Here is a 26,183-nt window from a genome sequence, read left to right as displayed (position 1 = left end):
CATCCTAATTTCACCATTATTCAATGTTTTGGAAAAAACAAACAAACAAACAAACAAACAAACATGCCTTCAAATGTTAGCTGAGACCAAGCCAACAGCACTGACCTTTCAATATGAACAACCCCAAATAATAGTGCCATAGAGTCAGGTAGTTTTTCAAGTAATCTCCTAAGCAAATGAAAGAAATCTAGGTTTATTACCTGTGCCAAGCTGTCCTAATATGGAAAATAAGCCAAAATAGAGAAGTCAGAGTCTGTGCATTGAGTAAGTGACAGAAACATTATGAACACAAGTGTTCTCATGTCAGATCCCTGATGTACCCATATAGCTTGTGACACCTACTGCTGACTGCAATGATATTCATCCTGATTAGAAGTGATGCTATCATATTCCTCACTTGCTTTGCAAAGAATATCTTCAAGAAGCTGTGTCATTTCCAGAATCCAGAGTGGTCCCTACCATGATCTCACCTTAAATCAACAAAGTTACAGAGCCGCCACTTGCTCATTCTAATGAGTGAAACAGTTAAGTGCCATTCAGAGTCAGCCAGGAGTCTGCATGAATATGGAAAAGAGAGGCAGGAGGGCAGCAGAAAGTGAGAGAATAATCTTCTATACTGAATTAAAAATGAAAAAAAAATAATGAAAATTTTAACTGCTTTCACAGTTTTCTGGTATTTCATCTCATGTAAAAAAGATGAATTAAAATTCACAGAAATTAAAGTAACTGAAAAACAGGGAGCTATTTTAATTAAATAATAAAACCAGCATTGTGGGTTTTCTTCTGCCTTGAAAAAAAGAATGAGAGGAAGGGGAAAGAGAACATTTTAATTTCTTTTACTTTTCGTTTTTTGCAATCAATAATGAGTTTTTTTGACCAACGCTTCCAGTAAGCTATCTCATTGAATGTGATGTGGCAATAAGGATCTGTTACCCATTGTGGTTTCAGGGCTGAGAATGGATTGGATTGTTTTCTCTGCCATTTTAGCCCCAAAGTATACTTCAAACAGCCTTAAAGAAAATGAAAATTCTTCTCATACCAGTGACGGGCAGAAATGGCTTTAGAAATTACTTTCATGTTTCCAAAAGTTCTTGCTTTTTTCTCCTTCTGAGTAAGTTTTTTCTTTGCTTGCACAAACGCAAGGGGATAGCCTGTTTTGAAAGACGTTGGAATACGACATTCGGCAATCCGTCAATCAAGAAGAATACCCAGATACGGGTTTCTAGTAAGCAGAGAGTGTCATGGAGTTTACTACCATGTGCTTCATTCAAATCAGAAACAAGTCAGCCATGCAAAGCCAGTTTGAACGGATTGCTTTTCTTTTGCATCTTCTTAAAAGCACGTACCTTCTTAAAGGCTAGTCTGACTGGTCCAGACTAGCAACATTTCAGTGCTTGGCATCCAATGGCAACTCAGAAATCATCTTTTGTCTCAATCTATTTTCCTAGATTGGTCAGAACTAAGCATGTGTTTAGAAAACGATATCAAAGTTCTTTAGAAAAATATTTTTTCTTTCTTATAGAAAACAACCAGAATTTTACCTTGGCCAAAGGATTTTATTGAGATTTAAGAGCAGACCACTAACACCTTCAAAGTGTGAAGAACTCATTACACTCATGACCACTGCTCTTGTAGCATTGGTAACAAGAGTTATTTCACAGGTAAAGGAAGACAGGAGAGAAATGACACAACATTTGAGGTCGAAATACAAGAATTCTTCAGACTGAACTACATGAAGCCCAAAGACAAAGGCAACCTTGCCACTTGCACCTAATCACTTTGTAGTGTTTTATAGGTCAGCTTGATCTCATCTTTGCAGCTGCCTCTGAGACAGGAAAACATTGGCTGGTTTTAGAGTTGTTTGTAATAAACTGAAGCTAGGGGGCTAAGTGACCATTTCCAGGCTGCACCACGAGCAGACAGTGGGTGAGGAACATGTCCAAGTACCAATGTTCCAGCCAGCAGAGCAAAGAGAAGCACTGCTTCGAAGAGGGCTGGAAGAGAAACAACTTGAGAAAACTAACAGTACACTTACCCAAAGAAAGTTTTACCCTCTTCTTTGTTCTTTTGTCAGTAGGAAAGAAAATAGCTATGTGTGTAAGAAGAGTTTTCTCTTGCCTAATTAGGCCTCCCTTTCGTTATGCCCTGAACACTGGAGTTTTAATCCTGAGCACAGAGGGGCCTTGGGCAGAAAATTTGGCCAGTCTTTTTCACAAAGTCTGAATGTGTTCAGACCTTTCAAAACTGTACTGGCCCCTCTCTAACCTGAAGATTAAGCAGTACACTTTCAAAGCCACAATGAGCTAAGCCCGCTGGCCTCCTGTGACATAGGAAACTACCCACTGCTGAGAAGCCATATCCTATACTACCCAAGGTGAATTACTGCTACTCCTTGTGTTACATTTTTAACATAATCTGGTATTTCCCCATTTGTCCTGACCTTATGGACCATTGCAGACTATGTTCTGTCCTTTAATAGCTTTATGATGCTTCATTTTTCACATTATTTTCTGTGCCTATTCTCAAGATCTTTTCTCTTATATTCCCATCTCTTTCCCTCCTTATAACTGAATTTTTGCCTTTACCAACATTTTTCTTTTATTTCTGCCTCAAGTATTTGAGAAGAAAAAAAAAAATCCACTGTCTCTCCATATTGCTTTTCTTCTCTATTTGCCCATTTCTCCAGCCACCAGTAATTCCTCATATCTCACATCTCACTTCAAATTCCACTTCTTACTCCTGTACCTTCAAACTCTACTCTGGGTGTCAAGATTTCATCATCAATCAGCAAAGTTTATTAATACCAAGCATGGGGAGAAGATTTCTGACAGTAGAGGGCTCCTTAATACATCAGACAAAGGCAGAGCTGATGTTAGATAAATTCAAAATCAAAAGAAGTGAAATGGACTTAAAAACCTTCAGAATAATTGACTAAAATATGTGGTCATTCTGTTACTTAAAGACTTCAAGATTACCTGTCTTTCTGAAAGATATGTTCTAGCTCACCAGAAGATAAGAGCTATCAGAAATTCAGTAGGCTTTATCACATGAAGGAAACTAGACAGGACTATCAGAAGGGCCTTTGCTGTTTGACCATCTCCAGAGATGAAAAGGCACCAGTGCCCAATCTGTCTTTTTGCCAGGGTTACCCTTTTCCAAGCCAGGGCTTCATGGTTGCCTTAAAAAAGGTGATTGTGGTAAACAAATGCATTCCCTTACCATTCATCTGTACACAGAGAGAAAACCAGAGCAACTTTAACTTTACAAGAGCCTTTTCTCACTTCACAGCTCCAGTCCTTGCCTCAGCTTCTGCTCAGGGCTTTTCCAGTCTGTCTCCAATAAAACTGACCTAGTTCTCCTTGGCTCACTGAGGTCCCCAGAAGATTAATACATTTTTTTTTCTACTACCTGTTTGAAGGATCTTAGCAGTCACATTGCTCCTAGGCCCAAGACACATGAAGTTATCGATGACTCAATTTACATCAAATTACCATTTGGAAATTTATCTTCTTAATCATATCTGTGAGAATATACAGTCACGTCTTAACTATGGCACAACTGACAGATATGGAACGAAGCAGCATCGAAGACATGGACTTTTCAAGGTCTGTTTAAAGGAATTCTAAACTGTGGCTTTATGGAATTGCAAAAATTTACTGAAAAAACATGAGTTAATAGTTGTCTGTCTCTTTCACATGAGAAGTGCTGTTACTGTTGTCAAAAAGTCTACCGTAGGCTTAAGTAGCTGTGAGAATGCAAAACTGTTTAAAATGTGAATAGCTTTTGTAACTAATAGCAAGTAGGCTATATAACAGATGGTGACTCACATGAAAGATAACTTACATTCAGGGGGGTAGCGTTTCCTAGTGGTTAGAGCATAGGACTGAGATCCAGGATTCCCAAGTTAATCCTCCTAGCTCTGCCACAGTCTTGCTATGTGAACTTAGAAAAGTCACTCAAAAATCACTGTGCCTCAGCTTCCTCATGCACAAAATGAAGATAGTTCTTACAAATACCACCGCACTGCTGTGGGAAAGCAGTCAAGTTCTCAGTTATTACTATAAGCATCATTTTGAGACAAATGAAGGTATGGAAGAGCAGTGTTTGCTGCTGCCATTATTCAGCAATTGATCAAATTGCAAAGTGGTTACTTTGATCAAAACTGAGCAACTACAGCCATATCACAGTGAGAGGTGGCAGCTGCTTGACTATGCTCCATATCACTATGGTATGGATGAGGCCAGGGAGTGAATATTGCCTTGACCAACTGACTCTTCAAAGGGAATTCAAGGAGGCCAAATATAATTACTCTAATTGAAATTGAGACAGGAAATCATGCAATCTTTGACAGTGGTCTGAATCTCTATTTCTTATCTCCAACAAAAGGGAGCACCTACAGGTGTCTGTCATCATTAGTTGGCATATTACTTCATTTTGATCAGAAACAAGATTGCTTCTCACTTTCTGACTCTGCTTTGTGCAGCTCTACAGAGTTTTATGAAGATCCTCAAAAGCAAGCACCAGAACAGCCTTATGCTGTCTGACATGAGCATAATACAAAATGAATAGGCTGCAAAATAAATGTTCCCCTTTGCCTTCCACTGTATATCAACTTTTTCTTTTTGATTTTTTTTTGTCTGAGTGATGGATTGAATCTTTAACTATCTGAGTAGTAGATTCTCCCCTCAGAGAGTTTCCATTTTTGCCATGCATTCCAGACAGAGCCTTCACTCCTAACTTTGGTGAGAATTTCATGAAAATAAAATTCAGAAAATTTTACCCAGAAGGAAAATATGGCTAGTTACAGAAAGGAAGATGCTTTGTAGGCTACACCCTGATGCTTCAGCAATGCACAGGCAATGGCACAAACTAAAGCTTGAAACCAACTTGCTGGCTTGTCTCACTAGTGGGGAAGGCTGCCTCAGATCAGCTTTGTTTTGCTCTCTCCAGCGGCATATTGTGCATATTGTGGCACTGATCATTTTCTGTGGCTTCTGAAGATTGTGGCGATATATTTCAACAAGCTAAAAAAAAGTCACAAACAAAATGTATGTATAAATATATATAAATATATATAAATATATGAAGAGAACAGCTGATCTCACTGAAGAAGACTCTGGCATCTTCCTACACAAAGTTTTCACTGGTATTTCCTGATTCTCCAGCCAAAGAAATCATCACTAAACCCTTTTTTTCTGGGAGGAGGGAACAAAAATTATTTCTCATGCTAACTCTCTAGTCTTTATGGGACATGTAGTCGAGATTAGCAGGTTAAAGAGTTTGTGGAGCCCTATTTAAAAGACTGCCTAAAGAATATTCTATGTAACTAACTCAAACGCTCTCCAGATGGCCAAAACTGAAAAGGCCATCTGAGCAAAAATCAAGTTCTGTAAAGTGCCATGAGAAATTTTACCCAGAGGATGTTGATTCTGCTTCTGCTGGCTTCAGTGGAAACAGAATTACTCTGATTTATTAAATTTTATTTTTTTTTATAAATCTTAAGTTCATACAAAGAAGTGTCTGGAAATTCCATGCTGTTATTTTCAACAGAGATGAGCTCAAATCACAAAATCTGGATCTGGATGCCTATCAGTGCCAGAAGTTCAGGAGAGTTTGGACTGACAAGGCTGGCTCAAGCAAGTGTTGAGAGTTTTCCCAGGATTTTTTGAAGGCCAACACAAGGGTTTCAAAGAGGAGAGAGGCATGTGCAACATGGCAGAGTTACAAAAAAACATTGCTTGGAATTTCCTGGGTTTTGCGAGATTAAAATTGTAAGTCTAATTAGTTTAAAGAAATTAGCTCTTTATAATTTTAATTTTGTATTGAAGAAATACGAAACATTAAAAATAGAACGAGAATGGAAAAATTAATGGGTTCCAGTAATTAGTTAATCAGAAAATGCTCCTGTCTTAGTGCTACTGCCCAATGAACATTTAAAAAGAAAAAAAAAAGATAAAAGTAACCATGGCTTTCCTCATACTTTCCAAAATAACATAAGCTTCACCTCTGAGCTTGGAACAACTACCTGACATTTCAACGCAGCTCATTTTTTAGTGGTTAGCCACTGAAATCGCTGTTTAGGCTGAAATATCATCTCACCATAACATTAATACAGACATAGAATAAATACATACATCCTGGCAAAAATAAAAAAAACCAATTTGTTCCTCCTACTGGCCACATCACATTTACATGAGTTACATGCACTAATGAAATGTTAAAGGGAAGGGAAACCTCTTCTGAGACCAGACCTTTTCACCAAGTGCTGAATGGGGGATCTCTGACATCTGAAAGCAGCAGGACAACTTATTACGCTGTAGGAAAATGCATTTCTCTTGACAGTGGTGATCCAGTCTGAGGCCCCACAAGCCACACACTGGTGCACTAAAGAGACATGTGTTAGACAAGCTGTTTTGTCCCTTGGCTATTACTCTCCTGAGCGCTGAATAGATCCGGATTGGGCTGGCTTAGAAGAAAATGTCAGATGAAAGCAGTGAAGTTAAGCCAAGTCAAAACACAACTTTGGTGCAATTCCACCGAGTCCAAGTTATGCTAGCAAAACTTTAGCAGCAACAAGCCTTGCCTTCCCTGCCCAGGCCAGAGCCACACTTTCAGACATCAGCACTAAAGCGTCTGGCTTTCCACTTTCTGCAGTTCTTCACTATATTTATTTAATGGGGAAGCTAAATATGTATTTTATCATTATTTGAGCTTCTAATAACTTTGAAGTAGAATAATTTACTCCACAGATATTAAGTCAAAGAAGTTTGAGGAGGAGGAGAAGGTAGGTTTGGTTTTTTTTTTAAATAAAGATGCTGAGCAACAATCCACTGAAATGGCCAAAAACTTGAAAGAAGCCTTCTATCTTGCACTCATATAGCTCTCGAATTCAGCCTTACTGTTGAGCTGTTTACTGATTGTCAAGTCAACTAAATTCACAGGCAGCTTCCAGAACAAGCTCACAAATAAATACTCACAGCTAGGACTGCTCAGAGCACTGGAGCGTGCATAGAGTAACAGGGAACATCATATACCATGCATGTACGGCACACAATTTTTAAATGTTTGTAACACTTATTTCAACCCCAAATTTCCTCCAAAAAAGTCTGTAATTCATTCCAGGATCATGAATCTGCCTAAGCACAAAGTGTTAAAACAGAGCTAGTTTTAAGTTGTCAGAGGAAGAGAGAAAAGGAGAAGCCCCGAATTGTTGTCTCTAATCAAAGAGTTGCTTACTGCTCATTGAAATGACTGGCAAAAACTAAATAAAAAGAAATGGTCTGCTGTTCAGAGCAAAGAGATAGCAGTAATTTTCTGGAGGAACTGTAGGGACATATAAATAAAGTTTCAGACTGCATGATTAATCTCAACTCAGTTATAGCATCTCCACTACAGTGAGAATGTCCTGTGTGCTATAGAGGAATGCTGTGCCGCACAAGGACACATTCTAGGGTATCTGGTTTCCAACACATATTCAAGGGGATCACCCTAAATCCTGGTATTTTAGCTCTGTTTCCCATTAACCCCTTTTTGGGAAAACCTGCACTTACTTCAGTGGGAAGGCATCTCAGATGAGAAATAAGGAACACCACCACCTAGCAGGGAGACCTCGATGTGGTTCAAGACTCCTACAGCACGGCCAAAACACAGTTGTTTCTGGATTCATAACAAAAAAAAAAAATCTCTAATCTGTATTTGCCTCACTTACAAGACTGCTCTTGTATGCTGGCCTAAGCATACACCAGAGAGGAAACGCTAAAACTTAATAGTTCTTCAGTAATCCTAGTAGGAGCGTCAGCACAAAATGTATATAAATCACATATACAAAACACACCTGTACCTTCCCCTGGCAAGTGGCAATTGGATCGTGCACAGCCAGCTGCTGAACACGGCAAGTTGGTGGAAGGACTGGCTGGCCAAAGCATCTACGTCTGACAGAAAGTGTCAGTAACTCCTATGTGTCCCTACAGTGCAAACAGGATTTCAGCTTTGATGATCTTACCAAATTCAGATGAAAAAACCACCGAGTTACACAAAAACACAGCAGTAATTACAGAGGGAGCAAAGTTGTGTAAAAAAGCTCATTTTCTGGTTTGCTTGCCAAAGTATATCACAATTCAGGTTGCACAAAACTGAAGCAAGTAAACAAAAAAACAAACACTTTAAATTCCTCCCAAACAACCTAAATCTCTTCCCTTCAAACCGTCTCATTTTGGAATATTTTCAAGGATTTCCCCCCTTTTCCTTTAGAAATCAACTCTTAACTACTGTCAAAGTAAATTCTTAGTTCAAATAGCAGAAATGAACACATTGCATTGGAAAGTATCAAAACAAAACATTACCTCTCTTTTGGAAAGACAGACTTTTTTTTTCTTGGAGCGATTTAATACATTTGATGGCAATTCAATTGTTTCTGTTGATGTGACTTTGCATTTTCAGGCAAAAAGTTTTGCAGCGAAGTTCATCTAAATGAGTTCTTGTTAAAGACAGCACAAATAGGGAAAAAAGTCATCTCTCTTAACTAAAATGTGACTAGGCAGGAGAAATATTGGTGCCATAAGGTTACTTGGCTACACACCTCCGATCGCTAGCTGCTGTCTGGCTCTCTCCATCCTATTATTAGGCACCAGCGTTTTGGTACAGGAAACTTTTATGGGTGGCGTACACAAAGCACATTTATTTCTACCTTGCAACTTCATCCTCTATTCCTTCAGCACAATATTTCATTTTTTTACAGCCTTAACTTCCTTCGTTTGCTCACCTAAATGCAGAAAAGCCCAGCACAGGGATCACTACCTGACAGCTTCTGACACTTGGTGTGGAGGAGTTGTCCAAATGAAATAAAGGAAAAAACAGAGGAAAGTTTTATGAAAGTGAAACGAATGGCGTAGAGAAGCAGGAGCAGCAGCAGGCAGCTCTGTATTCCACCTTCTACTGACACAGGTGTATCCCAACTTCACCCACACAGGCAGGAGAGATAGAGGAACATACACGAGTACGTACAGACACACCGAGAAGTGCCGGAAAGGGGAAAGGAAGAGGGGAAGAGGTAGAAGAGAGAAATAAAACTGCAAGGTGTTATTTATTTTTACAACTCGACAATGAACTTCAATTTTGGCAGAGGATTAAAAACAGCCCTGGGAAATTATTAAGGATTTTTTTTCTTTTCTATAAAGCTTCCACACAAAAAGAGAGATTATAAAAGGGATATGCTCGCACAGGCACACATAAAATAGTGGGGGGGAACTGGGAAGAAGGAAGTGAAAAGAAAGGAAAACAAACAGCCCCCTAACAGGCCCATACTGCTAACGGGAGTCCAAATAAAGAGTCATATGATATCTGATAGTGCAGGACACGTCGCCAGGAGCTGGAGCGGATTGCCTGCAGGAAGAAAGAGCCAGTGTGTTACTGCTCAAAGAGCTTTTCTTTCTCCCTTTTTTATTTTTTTTTCTTTTTTGCCCTCTCTCTCTTTTCTCCTGTACTGTGAATGTGTTACTCTCAGGTCAGGTCCGCAAAGAGTCCCCAAAAGACAGCTATCGTCTTTCTCGCTACTTCTGGAAGCAGTGACAGCCACTGGGAAGATGCCTTCTTGTCGAGAATGAGGTGGGGGCTAAATCTAGATTTCAGCTCTGTTATGTCCTCACTCTACTGTTACCATTTCCACAGCTGCAGTCACAAAATGCTCACAAAAGCATTTAAAAGATTAAAAAAAGAAGGGGAAGGGGAGAGAAGGGAGATTCGAGCAGGAAAAAAATGAGACCATTTATCCTATGGAAAACTTCAAAGGCCAAGTCCCATTTCTGCGCTCTTTTGTTTACTCTTCCCCTGATATTTTTTCCCCCACCTTTTTGGAGAGTGAGAGCGCAAGAGAGAAAAGTCACAGAAAAGATTCAGACCGTGAAAAACATCAGGAGCTGGGAAAACTCTCCTGAGGAACAAGGAAAGCGAGGATGTGAAATAAAAGAAAGGCATTTGTAATGTGCCAAAAGTTCCTCTCTTCGTTATGTTTGCCAAACGAATAACCAACTCTTTTCGGTGACCCATCCCTCTCTGTCAAGCATTTCACATTAAACTGGGAGCCCACAAAGTACTTTTGACTCAACATTGCTATTGCTGCTCCTCGTGGAAATGCAGAGTACCTCGGTTACCTGCAGCAAAGGTACCTGGACTCAGAGCAAAGGACTTGAGATCATCACAACCCCTCAGCTTCTGCTGGGGAAGCTGTGCCCACCACAGCTTTGGAAAGTTAAGAGCCCTGGCTAACGGAACTGGAGGGGCACAAGCCTCCAGTCTAGGTACCGGTATGAAAACAAAACTATGTTTTAACTGGTGGTTTCATTTGTCATGGACAGTTTTCCTTTGCTTTTGGAAGGGACGGGCTGTATCCTGCTGGACTTATTGCCACTCTAAGGGTAGTGGCATTCCTAAAGTGGCGCAGGCAGAGCCCAAGGTTGGATTTTCCTCCCCTCATCATATAAGGAGATGTAAATGGACTACTCATCAAAAGGCACTTAGACAATGCAAAGATGTTGCTTAAAAACAGTGCCACAGACACATACATGACACCTATGTAGTTGTAACAGACAACCTCTTCAGAGGGAAGCCTGCAGCATGAATATAAAAATCAAGGTATTGTAGTGATAATGCCATGCATCCAGAAACAATCGTCGTAACTCTATAATAATTTGATCTAGTTCTTCATATTGTGTGCTTATAATTCTTGGGAGGGTGGGATATAATATATAGCTTCCTCTCTTTTTTTTTTTACCATGATAGACAACGCAGTTTTTAGACTGGTAATTTGTCAAAACCAGGAAAACACAAATAAATAAAGGAAGAAAGGCAGAATTTGGCTGAAGAAAGCACTTCCTTAAGCTACTGAATCTGTGACAGTATATATTGTCAAACATCCTAACCATTGCACAGAAGACACTGTGGAGAAGATATCCTGTATGTTATGCGCTGCATGTAATTACATTTCAATCTCAACATCTCCTTAAATATGATGCATTATTCCCTTCTATATTATGTGTGCCTTTTCCACGGTTAAATAGACAAAGAGTGTATCTATAAGAAATACATCCAGAAGAACAAAAAATCTACAGTGCAAGGAGGTCTACCCTGAAATCCTCAGTTTGGGGCTCAGAAAACTAAACTCAGAAGGTGAAATCGAGCTGTTTGAAAGAGGGTCCCACTGAACAGGAGGAACAAGCAAACAAACAAACAAACAAAAAAAATCCCTGAGCTCCAACTAATCATTTGAGCTGCCAATGAGAGGTGACTTTTAGACAGATGGTCAGGGAAAAGCTGGGTCCGTGGACACAGACGTTAGTGCCCCATCTGTATTTTAGGATCCTAGCTTCAACAAGCCATTACCAACTTTTTTTCTAAGTGACAGAAAGTGAAAGATTTCTGATCCCACTAATTTATTTCTTTTTCCTGAAACCATCCCATTTCCCTCCTTCCTCCCCCCAATTAAGAATTTGTTGTTTGATTATTTTTAAGTAAACAGAAACTATTTGCAGTATAACTTTTATGCCAAAAAAAGAGAGAGAGGCTAGGTAAGTTGGCAAAACAGCAAATGGATTTTAAAAGAGAGTTTTAAAAAAGGGAGAAAAGAACGACGTATCAAACTCACTTGGTCTCGTCCCCCTTCCATTCCTGTTCTTATTAATTCCAAATTATAATTTGGAGGTAAGGGAACTGCATTTCCTTTCAATCTATTTTGTTGCTGCCACACATTCTGTGCTTTGCTTCTCTTTCTTTTTTAGGAGGGAAGTGCTGGTGGGGGGGAAAAATCCCTAATAAAAATAGAAAAACATATCTCAGGCGTTAAGCTCCCTCTCCCCCCTTCCTTTGTAAAGAACTCTTTGTTCTCTAGTGAAAATGCTGAAAAAAAAAAAAAAATCCCCGGTCTCCCTGAAACAAGTGCAAAACACTTAGAGGCTTTTGGGCTGGCGAGGAGCCAGAAACCCTCCCGCTGTCTGGTTAGGAAGAGAGGAAAGAGAGAGGGAGAGAGAGAGAGAGAGAGAGGGGGAAAAAATCGGAGCTTCCTTTAATAGACATAGGAAGCAGGTCTTTTTTTTTTCTCTTTTTTTTCTTTTTTTTTTTTTCAAAACTGGCGGTCAAGCGTTAAGTAACTCCCTGTCTGAATCCACCTGCTGGGAATGAACTCGGGTAACCCCCCCCAGGGGTGCACAAAGCGGAGCCACAGTCCCCGTCCCCCCGTGTCGTCCCCCCCCCCGTCCCCGCTGCCCTGTGCTCCCATTCTCCCCGCACGGCGATGCCCGCGGCTCCCGCTCCCCCGGCCGCCGCCGACCCACACGGACCAAAACAAACGCTGCTCCCTCTCCTCAAAGAGCAGGGGATTGGGGGGTGGGGGGGTGGGGGGGGAGGAAGGGGGAGGAAGGGAAGAAAAGAAAAAAAAAAAAAGAAAAAAAGAAAAGAAAAAAAATCGGGGAGAGAGGGGGAAGCAGCTTTTTTTTTTTTTTTTTCCATCTCGGTTGCGACAGTGATAAGGGGTAGGGAACATCTCATACCTGGTGTGAATGCTAATCAGCCAGGAGTTCTCCTTTTTTCCCCAAGACAGGGAACTGTTTCCTTCCAAATTTATTAGAACCTCCTCCACTGCCTCTTTGAAAAACCTTCTTTGTCACCCTCTTCCCAAGTCCTGATACTTCTTTAAAAAAAAAAAAAAATGGCTTCGGAGCTCCTTCTATTCTTGATATTGATTCTCTCTCTCTCTCTCTCTTTCTCCCTCTCTCTTTCTCTCTCCCCCCCCCCACCCCCCCCACCCCTCCTCCTTTCTCCTGTCTCTGTCTCTTCTGAGTGGTCTATTGATAAGTCCCTAGAGGCACTGGGTCAGCCTGCCCGTAGGAAACCAGACACAATGCACAAATCTCCGAGTGCCATTCTGCCATCAGCAAGCAGACCACGTTTAGGAGAGAGGAGAAAAAAAAAAAAAAACAAGAAAAAAAAAAACCCACCACACACACACACGCACACACAGTAGAGCAAAAGACAGAGAGAGAGAGAGAGGGAGAGTGTGAGAAAAAGACTGATTGGAACAGGAGGGAGGGAGGGAGGGAGCGAGAGAGCGAGGGAGAGAGAGCGACACTGCCAGTCAGGTTAATCATCCCTACTTTAATTAGCTGTTCGGCTTAGACATAAAACAATTGAATTTGAATGATCTGTCAGTGGGCTCGGCTGAACCAAAGGGGAAATGTGAATATTACAAAAAAGACTGTTGGTGTATTCAGATAAGCTAGCCGGGAAAATCCTCAAAGGATAACTATTAAAACTTACCACCAAACAAAAAAGTACAGATTTGAATGGCATCGTACAGAGGCCCTCTCCAAAAAGCTGGGAGATCCCTTCCCTCTCTTTTTCTTCACACACCACCACAGCTCTCACTGAAATAAACACCCGCGCCTTCCCACAGCCTTCAAACACTACCTGTCCTGTGGGCTGGGGAAGGGAAAGCAGGTTTGCCTGCTACTTCAGTTCTGTTCAGCCGAAACCATGCTGCCCTTCAGTTGGATTTTCCTGATGGATCACTGAAATGTTATGATTTGGGAACTACACAAGCTCCAAAGGCACATCTTTGCTATGGATGTCTACACAGACACAGACAAACCAAGTACCTGCTGGATACAGATGGAGATGCTGTAAAGAGGGAATACTGAGTATTGGGATAGAAAAGCCCAGGCACTGTGGGGGGAGTAGTTACACTCCATAATAGGTGGCAAACCAACCTATTTTTTCTACCCTGGGTTGCAAAACGAAGTGCAGTTCAAATGGAGGAATCCTGGCAATAACCAGCACAGTGGCAGCGCTGTGGGGTGGGCAAGGCGAAGATTTATGACACTTCTGCAAAGTCTGCTTCTAAGGAGATATGGAGCAGGCGGCTTGTCCCCCAGGAGGGAAGGCAGCAGGTAACACTGCTGTGAGAGGGAGCTGCTGGCATGTTTAACCCCCAGACATCACTCCACCTGCCCTGCAAGAACTTTCACTTGTCAGATGCTGGGGACCTGCTTTGGGTTCCAGGCCACATGAGCTCTGAGGTCCCCTCCCAAGCGACCGGCAGCAGGGTGTGTGTGTGAGGATTTATTGTGCAAGGCAGGTATATTCTGTGTTTTAAATACATTCTGTGTATTTCACATAGGGCTGCAGCCGCAGCAGTAAATCCGTAATTCCTGATCAGCTCCAGGAACATCTGCTGTACATAAACTTTTAAATGGGCATGGCTAACCTGCAAGCATTGCTCAAAAGCATAGGAAGAAAGTAGTGAAGGAATTCACAAGTGCACAGGGAGTCCCCCTCACTTCGCATTTTGGGTACAAATGCTTAAGGAAGAAAGAAACACAAGACAGACAGTAGCTCTAACAATTTAGAATCATAGAATGGTTTGGGTTGGAAGGGACCTTAAAGATCATACAGTTGCAACTCCCCTGCCAGGGACACCTCCCACTAAATCAGGTTGGTCAAAGACCCGTCCAACCTGGCCTTGAACACCTCCAGGGAGGGGACAGCCACAGCTTTCCTGGGAAACCTGTGCCAATGCCCCACTACCCTCATCGTGAAAATTTCTTCCTAATGTCTAGTCTAAACCTTCCCCCTTCCAATTTAAAGCCATTCCCCCTCACCATATCACTACATGCCCTTTTACAAAGGCTCTCCCCAGCTTTCCTATAGCCCTTTCAGGTACTGGTCTTCTTGGAGCCTTCTCTTCTCCAGAACAACCCCAACTCTCTGAGCCTGTCCTCACAGCACAGGTGCTCCAGCCCTCTGATCATCTTTGTGGCCTTCCTCTGGATCCGTTCCAACACTTCCATATCCTTCTGATGTTGGGGATTCTAGAACTAGACAGAGTACTCCAGGTACTATATTAATATTGTCTATATTAATTTCATATATTAGCTTCTCTATATTAATTTCATCATCTTTTCTATGTACGTCTCCAGGCAAAGCTAGTGCCAGTTTCTATGTTTTGACATTAACAGAGAGCTGACAGGAGGTATCGATATTATTCATTCCTTCTATTGCCCTCTACTATGGGAAAAGGCATGTCCCTGCCCTTTTCTACCTTTTAAAGCACCATGTGCTAGGTGTCTGTGTCCCATCTGCCTACTAGCTTGTTGGTGCCCACTGCCTCAGGATGAATTACAGGGAGAACTAACCATGGTCAATAGGGAGGGATGCACTGCAGAACCAAATTGGACATTGCACTTAATGAGGTCTGTTAAATGCCATTTATAAGTTGTCTCCCCAGCCTACCCAAAATACAAATTGCTCCCATTTGAAATATTATGGGATTATGGGAGGTAAAGCACTTCTGAAGAATGGGAAAGGAGATTTCAGACAAATATAGTGCCATCAAAGGCATCAAATCCTTTCCAGATGAAGAGATTTTGTAGAGCATGGTGACCCAGACAAGTAGTTTGCTCTTCTCTGGGTCGGTACCAAGCTAATGATCCAGCATGGTGCTAAAAAACAGCTCTGGGCTATTTTTCTAATGAAATATGCAGAGGTCCTGACCACTTGATGCAAGAGTTTGATGGAAGGAACTGTGCAGTCATGTAATTAGAGCCTATGGTAATGGTATGTGGGGCCTTCGGTAAGGTTGCAGAGAAAACATTAACTGTGTAATTTCCTAACTTTTAAGTGCTTGACTTAGTAACATTAACATTATAGTAATGGATTTTCAATATAAATTCTCAGGCTTTTCTTTTAAAGCCAACTTAAAAATCAAATGCTGTTCTGTGTTGCTGCTGATGCTGAGGCGGGTTAGCGCCTGCAGAGCTGTAATACAGAACTTCACCACTTCAGCCACCAGCATGAGTACAACAATGCTTATCAGGTGATCAGCCACTGGAAGAACATAAGGATACTTCATTCAGGGGTTTGATGGTGTCTTCATGACAACAGAAATGCTGAGAGTCAGGAGCCCTAGGCTGTCTTCCAAAGAGCAGAGCAAAGTGCACTGCCAGGGGAAGAGAACCTCTGGACCCCTAAACCTGCATCTATTCTGTCACTGTCAGTTTTGCTTCTATCCCTTTCATTCAGTTGACTACTGTTCCTCCTATTTTCTAGCTTTTCTAGCATCTCATGCTATTCCTCCCTACACTACTCCTTGACACGGTCAGTTCCTCATCCCACTGCCCTAAAATGAGCATCCCCTCAGATGCCTCTTCACTCTCCCTGTACCTCATGCATGGAGGGACCCTGGGTGTACAGAAAAGTAAGCTGCTTTGCGTGGTGAATCAGGCCACGTGGCATTCCAGACTGCCTGAACTAGACCACTTCTTGCAAGACTGTTTAAAACTAACTTGGGTATCATAATTTGCAATCCACAGTGTAGACATATCAAAATGTCCTTGTTCTCATTTCCAGTGCTTGCTGCCATAGCAACCCCTGGTCAAAAGGAAATTTCCATTGATATCAGAAGGAGCAGCATTTCACCCAGGTGAGTTTTTACTGTGTGGCACATATTTTATTTGCATGTGTTCCTGATATGGTGATCCCCAAAACTCCTACAGTGCTTAATGTAGAAAGTGCTACTGTTAAGTCCTGCTCTCAGTAGACACCATTCCACTAGAAGCTACACAAGTCAAAGACCTCCTGATTTCTATCTGAATATCAACCAAGAGCAGACCTGGAGTCCAAATGCAAAAGGTCAAGAGTAGCTTCAAAAAATGTACATCATCTTCCCCTCCTGAGATTTCATCACGGATTTTAATTTAGAGACATGATGATCATGCCCTCTTGCTTGCTCTTCCGTCATATAAATCATTGTGTGTATCAGAGAGCTTTAGCCAAAGAAGCAAGAATTGACAGCTCAGTCTGATTTGTTGAATAAAAGTTTGCTGTTTGCTGTGGAAAAGGCAACCAACGCTGCAGCAAGCCTTCAAGTGCTTGTGTATGATACCTGCTACCTAGGAAGAAAGTGTGGCTACAGAATTGGACCAGATCTTTAACTGTACCTGTATTGCCACTGTCAAATGGCAGGATTTATGAAAGGAAAAGCCACTAAAACTGCTCCTTGCTTTCTGACTTCTAAAGGCATTGTCTACTGCCAACCAAAAGCAGGATAACAAAACAACAGCAGACTGGGAAGAACCTGAAAATGAAGCATTCTGCAGCATGACTTGTAACACTCGTTCCAGCTGACATGAGCTGACATTAATGGAAAATCAACGGATCTGTGTGACACAGAGAGGAATCTGGTTCTTTGCAATGGAGGAGCTCTGCCTACCTGAAAATACAACATTTAACTATGTAATCTCAGGATAAGTTGTATAAATATATTCCTCTAGATTTATTGGCTTGTCTTCATAAACAGCTGTGAGTCTGTGCTTTGTGTTCAGATATGTAAACCTGCACAGCATGTTGGGGAGGGTGAATATATGGTTATCATTTTCTACATAAGAAATCAGAAAAAAAGACTGGGAAGTCCACCTACTACAGAAATCTGCCCCTTGCTTAGCTTTTGTGTATGCAATTATTCCTAAATTGCACCACTATACTTGGCAAATATCTTTGTGTGCTATGGTGAGAAAGGTACCATGCCTTGTATCTAACCTAATTCATTTCTGTCACATATGCAGTCTGATTTTCTGGAGCAAAATAAAAAAGTTTATTTCCTATTGCCTTTATTACCAGAACTAGCCCCCCTGCCTCCTGACCTCCCTGCCTCCTGACCTCCCCATATATAAAACTATATCAAATGTCCAGGACTGATTCCTAAAGCACCTGGTACTGACACTGTGCAGTTCCCAAGGCAATTTCTTTCACAGATTTGCTGACAATAGGGTAGTCTAAATAGAAACATCAGAAGGGTCCCATATTTTTTCTCTTTTAGGCAATCCAAATATAGTGGCCTATTTTGTGGAAGAGCCTATCTTTTTGAAAAAATGAAAATATTGCAAATTGGGCTATGAGACACATTTTTTGTTCTTTTTTTGTGCACATTACTGCCAACAGTAAGATGCTGAAAAGTGAGCCATGCCCTCACGGGCACCCGTGCGATCCCCTTGCCTTCACAGGAAAAGCAACACTGCAACCTAGGGGAACTCTATAAAACATCTGGTTGACAAGGCACAAGAAGAGCAAGACTCCTGCCTTTCTTCCTCTTTGGCTGCAGTGGGCTGAAAAGCAAAATTTCAAAAGTGCATTTTCACAATGAATTAAGAAAATCTGATCATGGGTTAAAAAGGCAGTTAAAAGAGGAGGTGACTTCTGCAGGTGACATGTTTTGTGTACATTTATATGGATGCTTATTGCAAAGGCCTCAGAAGACTTTTATACACTGAAAATATTAACTTGCTACCTTGCTCTCTACCCTCTATCACCATCCACAATGTTACTACTATATTGCATCTTTGCTCCAAAATTAAAACGGCTTAAACAGCAACGCATGTTATATTCAGCCTCTTCTACTCTGCTCTGTTGTATTTCATTCTACGATTTTTGAAAGAAACATAAGTATCTCAGGGTGTCAGGAGGCTTAATCTTCTCTCATACTTTCATGGGAAGACAATTATAAGTTTGATTTGAAGAACTTTAAAGTGGACGTCTGCCCCACTTCTGTTCTAAATGCTGACATGAAACATGCTATATATCCCTCTTGCTACCTTTGGTCCTGTCACACATTCATAAATCTTATTTCCCACATTTGGAGGTGACACATATTGTGCCTCTGCCTCCAGTCTTTCTTATCTAAAGATGTCTTGTTTCTGTAGGCTTTTCCCTAGGCTCAGTGATGAATAAAAACTGCAATTATTTTCATATTTTATTCTTCATTCAGGACAAAACCGTTGTAAGAACAACAGTATTGCTAGCAATCTGGGGAGCTGTACAGCCTCAGCATGCCAAAACTGAGATTCCCACCAAAATCAGCCTACTGAGGGCTTCTGGCTTCTCTGTCCACATTAGTTTTATCTTAGGGTCAGCTGCAAGGGTCCTTACTCTGCATATATCACTTTCTGTCTTAGACTTGTATATAAATAGAGTGGCTGGTTGAAACTGTGAGGAAAGAAGACACAGATAGGGTTGATCTCTACCTCCACTCTCTCCACAGACACAGCTGCAGCTTGTAAGGTGACTGGACAAGGCTGGCTCAGGAAATGAAGAGTGGCACATCACTCATTTTTCCTGCCTGTTTGCACTACTTCTAAAATGGCTTGCTATTCATTCTTGGCCAAGCCTCAGTGTCTTCCTCCTTCCCTCAAGTTCACTGACTCTCATTCTGGCTTTTGTTTGTTTTTTGTTGTTAATTCTCTAATAACTTTTTCTGACAAAAGGAAAAGAAGGGGCAGCAGGGGTGGCTTTCACTTTCTTTTCATGAGATTGTGGACATGCTGAAAGAAGTGTCAAAAATCTCAATGATTTCATTTTGGCCAATACAACACCTCTCTCAGGCTTAAGCTATGCATCCTGTGCAGCTCTCCAGTACAAATCAGCAGAGGCTATTACACTTGCCTTCCAATATTTCTCTCTGACCTTAGAGAAATAGAGAATTGCTATATGGCAATGAACCCTCATTTGCCCTTGACATTTCTGCTATCCATCTCCCTGATCTGGGAGATCCATTCACAGATCCGGAACCTCACCAGCATAAGGAAGTATTAGTATAATTAAGAATTAGACACAGGGTCTCTAAAATGGGAATCATAACAATGACTAACGTCACAAGAGTGTTTTCAGAATTAATTCATGTAAGTAAAGCACTTAAAAGATAAAAATGAAGGAGCTGCCACATCAGATTAGACCACTGCACCATCTAGTTGAACATCCTGTGAGCAACAAAGAGCAGTGGTAAATGCAGGGGAGCAGAATTGGGGTCCCCCCTCTGCGTAGAATAATGTTCAGTTTAAGCATAGTCAATGTCAGTCTTTGGTTACAACATTATTTTACAACTTAGGGGACATATTTAAGCCCCTATAACCCACTGCTGCTAAACAAAGTGGTCTTGCAATTAAAGGGAAGAAACAGACACTGCAAGAGTCTGGTAGAGTGGCCATAGAGCTGTACAGTCATTCCTGTGCAGGACAGCCTCTGTCCTAGGCTTTCTGGTTACCAATGAGAGAACTTAAAATTATTCTAAAAATCTCAAGTTTCAGAAACACAGTTATTGAAAAAAAGGTGCAGTAGGATAGAAGTACTTACAAAATGGGTAGACAGAAGGACATACGTGCACAAATAAACAAGGTGGTTAAGAAAGCAACCCAATCCTCACTGGCTCTGTTTTGAGCAATGTAAGCATTGGACCCATATGACTTAAGGACGTCCTTTCTGATTTTTATTATTCCAGGATTCTATGATTCTGAAATTTTCCATTGCAGAGTTCTGTCCCTGAACATGAAAGAACTTGTGGTAATTTGTAATGAAAATATTATTAGGGAAGTTTCTTGGGCCCAGGATAGAAACTCTAGTTCAAACCTAGAGAAAGAAGCTGACCCCAGAGCCTGATGATTAAGGATGTGATGAGAGAGACCTGGAAAGGAACAGGCTTCCACACCCTCTCACCCATATGGGGAGTCCTGGCCCTTGAGCCATTAGGTCTTCTGGAAACTTGTTTTTTTTATGAAGAAGTTTTATAAAGTTTAATTCTTGTACTCCAAAATTTCAAATAGTTTCACTGTGGGACATTCCCATTTCCTGGCCAGCTCTCTTACATGTCTATGCATTCTGTAAGTACCTGCAGACCTTACATGACTGCTACATCACTTGTGACAAAGATAATGACAATCTTTCTGTGAAACTTGATTATTTCATATGGTTGGACACCTTTATTTTAATTCCTACAATTTTTTTTTGCTTAATGAAACACCCTTATGTGAAAAGTAAATGGACGAATTCCAATGAGTTTGTCTTTATTTAAGTGTGGGGGTTTAAAATTTGTTTCTACTTCTGTATTAAATGCACAATGTTTAATAGACGCAATCCATACAATGCAAAACCCTGCTCAAAGATAGAGCCACAAGGTATTTTTATGTAAGATTCAGCTCTATTCTGTATTCTACTTCAGGACAGAGTAATGAAAAAAGAACAAATTAGAAGATAATCTGTGAAAAAACAAATCCCTCATAACTGACCGAGCCATAAATGAGTCTTATGTTACTGGGACTGGATAAAGTATCATCAGTGCCGGATTATTACATAAGAATATGTTAGTAATGTAGCAGGAGTCTAGTCTTTTAAGATGTGAAAGAGCGTTATCTAACCTCTCTGCGAAGTTCAGGAAGAGGAGCCATATGTCCAAATAATCATTTTCTTGCTGGTGTTTAACATGTCAGTTTTTTCAAGGGGCCTATTTCAAGCTTAAAAAAAAAGGTGTGAAATGCATTTCGATTTTTTTTTGGCAAAAGCAGCTCATTTTCAAGCTTGCAAGGAAACAAGAAAAACAAAATCAAATGTCAAGTAGATTTGCTCTTTGTTGTAATTAATACGCAAGCATTTGCTTGTAGATGGTCCTGAGCCTGAAAACAAGTAGCGTCAGTCATGGTGCTATTAAAAATGAGTAGTTCTATGGGATTTGAAGGGCCAAATGATCAACCAGTGAAAATCTCCACTCAAATCAATAGTTCTAGGGCAGTTACATCAACTAAGGATCTTACCACAAAGGAAGGATGGCGGGAAGCCTGATGACTGATAAAATGCCACATGCTTGCTGCGTTGGGCCCCACATGAGACTGGACACATCACACAAATATGGGACACGAAGAAAGGTAGGGCGGACGTCTTCAGAGCGGGAGGTGGGAAAGGTTTAACTGAAAATAAGGAAATTGCAGAGTTCTGTGCTGCAGACTACATGCATGCTCAGTTTCTGGTCAAGGAGGTTATATGAGATTTCTCTTTGAGTCAGAGCAATGTAGTGGATAAAAAGGCCCTGTCTAGCCAGGGGGATTTCCTGAGGCCATTGCAGACCAGCTCAACATGCTGTTAAGAGGCTCGTTTTCATGACAGTTTTGTTGTGTTTGTAACGCTGGCTCCAGATACCCTAGAGCCTTAAGTGCCACATCACAGTGCTACATGCCCAGCGCTGAATGCTTGGTACAGGACTAGGCATCTTCCCTTTCTTCTGCCAGTTTCCTCAGGTGAGCAGGTGGGGCTCCATGGCTCCATCTTGTTTTGATTTGTGGGGGGAATTTTTTTCTCCAAGAAGGCTGAAGAAAAAATTTCCTGTTGAGAATTTGTTCTTCTCCTTTCCCCCGTGTTGTTTTGCGAGGGCATTCAGAGAAAGGGAGGGAAAAAAAAACCGTTTGTGTTTTTTGGTTTTTTTTCTTCTTCTTCAAAGGGGCTCACTATTTTTTCTGAAACAGGATGCTGGAAAGACTTCATCACCAAGGTCTACTGGCCAGAGATCTGCTTGTATTTACATCGGGATGAATCAGTAGCAATTCCACCGAGGTCACTGGGAGTGCTCTGGCAGGCAGACCCCTCCGTGGGCACGGGGTTAGCCCTACTGAGACAGCTCTTTAGTGGGACCAGCCATGGGCCAAGCCCTGGGTCAGGTGCGGGATGGGTGTAAATGGGTGCAGGGCAGAGAAAATGTAAACCTCTACCAACTTTCCTCATGATATGGTCATAAATGTGCTGGAACTCAAATGCTGAAGGGAGCAGGGGGGCAAAGCCAGCACACGTAAAAGCCCTACCAACAAAAGTAGTTGATGTGAGGGAACTAGGGTGATATATATTATTTTGTTTCTTATTTTCCCCCATGCTTGTGTCCGACGTGTAATTCTCTCTGAAAATTTAGGCCACTACTGGTTTTAGTCCTATGGGTTTGAACAATTAATTATTTTGAGTGATAGAACTATTTCATTTTCAAAACTGGTTTGAACTGTAGATTAGTTCTGGATTAAATAATTTAACCACAGATCAGTAGTAGGTGTTTGCTCTATAGTAAGTTGGCATATCACTGAGCAGGTATAACTTTTTCACATTTTAATATACTTAATAATTTATAATGCTACATTGTGAACTGGGTGAATAACTATCACCTTGGAACACTATAGCCAACACCTCCAAATTTAATCTCTTGTCCAAAGAGGCTTGTTCAATCTTTTAAATGGTCAACTAAAGAGAGAAAGGAAGTAATGTAACCACAAAAGACTATGAAAATAAAGCTGCTTAATTCTGTGAGTATTATGTCTCAGGTTGCATGACCTGAAGCAAGTGCTAGGCTTTGGTTTCCCCACCTTTATGTAACAACAGTAACTAATTAATCAATTGCAGTGAAGACCATGCAGTTCCTTTTAACACTCTTTTCAGCAGACTAGTTGGGGCTGACATCTCAAATGATTTATCAGAAAATCTCATAAAAAGATCCTTAAAATAAAAGAAATTTGTGCTCAGGTGTTCCCTTAAATGAAAAAGTGAATGGTCCCGTGCCTTAGCTTCCTCTGCAGCTAAGTGCGGAAAATATAACTTCCCTGCTCCACAGAAATCCAGGGAAAGTTAATTCATTAACAATTACATAGTACTTCCAACTTCTCAGACAAAGTCTTGGAATAACATTAGATACTATAGAAAAATGAGGCAGAAGAGGCACAGAGCTCACACTTTGAGATGTTTTGAGGTCCATCCTATCAGAACCAAAAGGATCTGAGGCTGATTTTGTGCAGAGCAGCAGCACCTGTGAACAGTGAGGATGTGCTTTGCTCCACTGCCAGAGGAGAGAGAAGAGCTTCAGACTACTCCCTCCCATGCCACTTCTCATTCACAGCAAGAATCGCAAGCTGCTTCTGTTCTGTTGGAAACAGGGACACCACACAGATGTCTGCTTTTTAAAAATGAAAAGTAAGAGCACAAAAAAGAGGTGTATGGAGAAAGGGTGAAGGAAGGACATTATTTTCGGAAGGGGGAAAACCACCAAACACTGGGACCAGTACTGTTTAATATCTTCATCAGTGACATAGAGAGCAAGATTGAGTGCACTCTCAGCAAGTTTGCAGATGACACCAAGCTGAGTGGTGCAGTTGCCACACTGGAAGGATGGGATATCATTGAGAGGGACCTGGACAAGCTGGAGAAGTGGGCCGGTGAGAACCTCATAAGGTTCTACAAGGCCAAGTCCAAGGTCCTACACCTGAGTTGGGGCAATCTGTGGTTTCAATAAAGGATGGGGGATGATGTGATTGAGAGCAGCCCTGCAGAGAAGGACTTGGGGTGATTGATGATAAGCTTGACATGATCCGGCAATGTGCACTCATAGCCCAGAAGGCCAGTCATATCCTGGGCTGCATCAAAAAAGCGTGGCCAGCAGGGTGAGGTAGGTGATTTTGCCCCTCTATTCTGCTCTTGTGAGATCCCACTTGGAGTACTGTGCCACCCCACCTGGAGTATTGTGCCCAGTTCTGGAATCCTCAACAAAAGAAGGATATGAAACTGTTGGAACGGGTCCAGAGGAGGGCTACAACAATGATCAGAGTGCTGGAGCACCTCCCATATGAGGACAGGCTGAGAGAGTTGGGGTTGTTCAGCCTGGAGAAGAGAAGGCACCGAGGAGACCTTATAGTGACCTTACAGTACCTGAAGGGGGCTACAGGAAAGCTAAGGAGGGACTTTTTACAAAGGCTTGTAGTGATAGGACTCAGGGGAATGGCTATAAACTGGAGAGGGGAAGATTTAGACTAGACATAAGGAGGAAATTCTTCACGATGAAGGTGGTGAGGCACTGGCACAGGTTGCTCAGGGAAGTTGTAGATGCCCCATCCCTGGAAAGTGTTCAAGTCCAGGCTGGATGGGCCCTTGGGCAGCTTGGTCTGGTGGGATGTGTCCCTGCCCATATCAGGGGGGTTGGAACTGGATGATCTTTAAGGTCCCGTTCCAACCTAAACTATTCTATGATTCGATGAAACATGGAGAAGTGGCAAAATGACTTTACAGAAAAGGAGAATACTGAAGATATGTGAACTAAATCTGTGGCTCAAATGTCATTTTTAAGTTCAACAGATCATATAAAGGGTCAGTTTGGGTTACAGAAATGTGCAGTTGGCCAGCTGAACTAAACGTGGCCTTTACCTTCCTGTAGTGCGTAGATGGGGACAGACCAAAATCGAGGCACTGGAGGTCACTTCTCATACACAGCAGAGAAACTTGTCCTCCCATGTATTGTAATTATGAGGCCTGAAGTGCTCCAGATGGAGGACTAACCAATTGAGAAGTTACAGTGTACATTACGGAAATAGACTGGAAGCATAGTTAAAGTTTAGCAAGTCTTTTTCCTTCCAGCTGCCATTGACATGAATGATGCCCATTCTTGCACTGGCAAAGGGAAAGAAACATTGAATTAATGTCACTTTCCCTGCTTCAGATTCTCAGATTTGATAACTAGCATGTCTACAATATTTCACTAAGAAAAAGGCCTGGTTTTTACTTAGAAGCACAAAAAGTAATTTTCAAGGTCAGAGGCTTGTTTTGACATTTAAGAAATACTAAAACAGATTTTGGCTTAGAAATTTGTAAATCAGAATTACTTCCTGACCTGAGAGACAATCTGCCAAATTTCTAGCTGACCACAGGCTTTTCAGGGTAAGCTAGAATTACCAGATATAACGTGTTGTCTCTGTGCACAGCTCCATGATTTTAAAATGAAATGTTGATCAACCTTAAAACACATGGCTTCTGAGACCTTTCATACAAGTAACATGCACCTCCTCTTGCAATAACTGAAAAGGCAATTCTGCCTTCAATTACGGGTTTGGTACAATATTTTGCTTTCTACTGGAGAACTCAATAGCTTAAGATTAATATACTAATGAAAAAAATAGATGGAAATAGAAACACTTCAGCACACAGAAGCCTAATAACTCCTTTTATTTTATACCAAGACCTTTATCCTCCCACCAGTCCTGTTGAAATACAAACCAATTTCATTTAATGCTACATCTGACAAGCCAGACTTCTCTGAGATTGCAAAACTCTGCTAAATCCCCGGGCAAACTGTAAATGGGCTGAGGAAAAGGTTGACAAATAGCACATACATGCAGGTGGGCAGCACATAGACAGCACAACTTTGCCATGCAAGCTTTACAAACCATCATTTGTATATGGTATCAAAGGGTCATATTGTTCTTAAAGATGTGCAAGAGATTGCATTGTGGCATTTCTCTCACAACCCACCCTGCCTACCTTCATGGCTGCATTTGTGCAAAGTGGGTTGCAAAACAGTTAAGTTT

The 26,183-nt window shown here is 41.4% G+C and overlaps 1 protein-coding gene across 18 annotated transcripts in view; it reads right to left on the bottom strand.

The window, feature by feature from the left end:
- Window positions 1-26,183, bottom strand: part of ZBTB20 (zinc finger and BTB domain containing 20) — a 492,240-nt gene that overhangs the window by 79,930 nt on the left and 386,127 nt on the right. Inside the window, exon 1 of one of the 18 annotated variants that reach the window (XM_069867496.1) lies at window positions 12,540-12,747. The exons of the other annotated variants lie outside the window; for them this stretch is intronic. The gene's annotated coding sequence lies outside the window, so the exon portion shown is untranslated. Of the gene's footprint in view, window positions 1-12,539; window positions 12,748-26,183 lie in introns of those variants that run through there. 18 annotated transcript variants of the gene reach the window in all.

The sequence above is a fragment of the Phaenicophaeus curvirostris genome, chromosome 1 (genome assembly GCF_032191515.1).
Source record: "Phaenicophaeus curvirostris isolate KB17595 chromosome 1, BPBGC_Pcur_1.0, whole genome shotgun sequence".
In the NCBI taxonomy this organism is placed as follows: domain Eukaryota; kingdom Metazoa; phylum Chordata; class Aves; order Cuculiformes; family Cuculidae; genus Phaenicophaeus; species Phaenicophaeus curvirostris.
Note: the sequence above shows the minus strand (reverse complement) of the source record. Positions and strands in the feature narration are given on the sequence as shown.